This window comes from Aegilops tauschii, chromosome 4 (assembly GCF_002575655.3).
Source record: "Aegilops tauschii subsp. strangulata cultivar AL8/78 chromosome 4, Aet v6.0, whole genome shotgun sequence".
Lineage (NCBI taxonomy): Eukaryota > Viridiplantae > Streptophyta > Magnoliopsida > Poales > Poaceae > Aegilops > Aegilops tauschii.
The window spans coordinates 16197939-16201013 of record NC_053038.3 but is presented as its reverse complement, the minus strand read 5'-3'; positions in this window follow the sequence as shown (position 1 = coordinate 16201013).

Below are 3075 nucleotides of genomic sequence, written 5' to 3'. Positions count from 1 at the left end.
ACACAAAGTGTTCCTCCGGTAAACGGGAGTTGCATAATCTCATAGTCATAGGAACATGTATAAGTCATGAAGAAAGCAATAGCAACATACTAAACGATCAAGTGCTAAGCTAACAGAATGGGTCAAGTCAATCACATCATTCTCCTAATGATGTGATCCCGTTAATCAAATGACAACTCATGTCTATGGCTAGGAAACATAACCATCTTTGATCAACGAGTTAGTCAAGTAGAGGCATACTAGTGACACTATGTTTGTCTATGTATTCACACATGTATTATGTTTCCGGTTAATACAATTCTAGCATGAATAATAAACATTTATCATGATATGAGAAAATAAATAATAACTTTATTATTGCCTCTAGGGCATATTTCCTTCAGCGTCGGGGTCTCCAATTAGGTTGTGGAGTTCTCCCCGAGCAATTTGACGGGTACCGGTGACCGCCCCCAAGGGTTGCCAAAGTGTACGGATTCAGTGACCGCCCCCAAGGGTTGCCATTTGTACGGGTTCGGTGACCGCCCTCAAGGGTCCCTTAGTGGAATCACGACATCTTGCATTGTGCGAGGGCGTGAGGAGATTACGGTGGCCCTAGTGGCTTCTTGGGGAGCATTGTGCCTCCACACCGCTCCAAACAGAGATTAGCATCCGCAAGGGTGTGAACTTCGAGATACATCGTCGTCTCCGCGTGCCTCGGTTATCTCTTACCTGAGCCCTTTACTTATGCACTTTACTTTGTGATAGCCATATTGTTTCTTGTCATATATCTTGCTATCACATAGTTGTTTATCTTGCTTAGCATAAGTTCTTGGTGCACATAGGTGAGCCTAGCCGTTTTAGGTTTTGTGCTTGAAAAATTAACCGCTAGGTTTATTCCGCATTTGTTCAAGCCTAAACCGTAATTATTTTAAAACGCCTATTCACCCCCCTCTAAGCGACATCCACGATCTTTCAACGGTAATGATCAGATTCACACCGCAAGCAGTGGAGGTATGGATATTCAACACATTGGTCAAGCCTGTATTAATTCCCCTATGCTTAAACGTGATCTAGTCTTAAAAGATGCCGATAAAGACCTTGCCTCTATGTCTCGTTTAGCCACTGATAATAATATCTTCTTTGAAACTCACCCTCGTTACTTTTTTATAAACGATCGGGCAACGAGGGAACTTCTACACCACGGTAGATGCATTGGAGGCCTCTACCCCATCACATCCGGAGCACTTAGTCGCAAGCGTCGTTAGGTCTACTCCGCTATCAAGCCCTCTTTGGTGAGGTGGAATCAACGATTAGGCCTTCCTTCTTCAGTCATAGTTAAGCAAGTAGTCAATAAAGGCAATCTTTCTTTGTCACATAGTCCTGTTAGTGATTCAGTTTGTGAAGCTTGCCAATGTGCCAAGAGTCACCAACTTCCCTATCCTAGGTCAAGTAGTATATCTCATGCTCCTTTAGAGCTTTTCAGTGATGTATGGGGCCACGCCCGAGACTCTTTTGGAAGAAAAAAAATACTATGTCAGTTTCGTTGATGATTATAGTAAGTTCACTTGGATTTATTTACTCAAGCATAAATCTGAAGTTTTCTCTATCTTTCAAGAGTTTCAAAAACTTGTCGAACGTCACTTTGACAGAAAATTTTTGACAGTCCAAAGTGACTGGGGAGGGAGTATGAGAAGCTCAACTCCTTCTTTCGTAGCATAGGCATTGCACACCATGTGTCTTGTCCTCATGCCCATCACTAGAATGGCTCCGCCGAGCGTAAACATCGTCACATTGTTGAAGTTGGCCTCTCTTTACTTGCTCATGCTTCCATGCCTCTCAAATATTGTGACCAAGCTTTCATCACTACCACATATCTTATTAATCATTTGCCTAGCAAAGTCATTGGCAATTCTACTCCTTTGGAACGTCTCTATCATCAAAAACCTGATTACAACTCTCTGAAAATCTTTGTGTGTGCATGCTATCCCAATCTTCGTCCATACAATTGTCATAAACTTGAGTTTCGTTCTACTCAATATGTTTTTCTTGGCTATAGTAATCTTCACAAAGGCTATAAGTGCCTGGAAATTGCTACTGGACGTATCTATATTTCAAGAGATGTTGTTTTTGATGAAACTCTTTTTCCTTTTGCCAAACTTCATCCCAACGCAGGAACTCTTCTTCGTGCTGAAATAGCCTTGCTTCCAGATCACGGGGGTGAATTAACTAAAGTTGATCATGTGAAAAATTCCAAAGAATTTGTAATTCTGCAGATTGTGTCTGTCATTTTATGTGTGCAGATCCGGACGAAATAGGCGCGCAATCCCATGCTGATTCAGCTGGCAGCGGTGCTGGATCCCATGCAGATCCTCGCATCAGCCCGTCTGTCTCTGGTGGCGCGCGATCCCAGGAGGATTTCCCTCCCCTACATGCATCCACTAGTGCGCGGGTGGCCGACCAGGTGGACCCCGCCTGTCTCGCCTCGCGATTGGGTGAGACCGCCAGCCCAGGCACGGGCGCAGGTGCGCGGGTGGCCGACAGCCGCCACCGGGTGGAGCCCGCCAGCCCAGTCACGGGCCAAGGCGCGGGCGCAGGTGCGCGTGTGGCCGACAGCCGCCACCGGGTGGAGCCCGCCAGCCCAGGCGCGGGCGGGGACGTCTCCTCACGTGCCATCTGTCCGCGGGACGACGCGGCGGTTGAAGCAGCTGGCGATAGGGGACACCCGCGTCGGCAGCGTCAGGATCAGCTACAGGGGCAGAATCTACCTTGGATCTGGTGCCTGGATTTTCTGTGGATGTGTCTACCGCTTCTGGATCTCCTGTGGCTACATCAGCAGCACTACCTCAGCCTCCTCGTCGACACACTTGGTCACAGTCAGGTATTGTCAAAGAAAAAGAGTATACTGATGGTACGGTACGATATGACAGAGTCAAACGTGCTTTTCTTAGTAGTGTTGGAGAACCAAACCATTTGCATGATGCTCTAGCTCATAAAGAATGGAAGGAGGCTATGGATAATGAATATGATGCTCTCATGAAAAATAGAACTTGGCATTTAGTACCCCTAAAGAAAGGTAGCAATGTTATAGATTGCAAA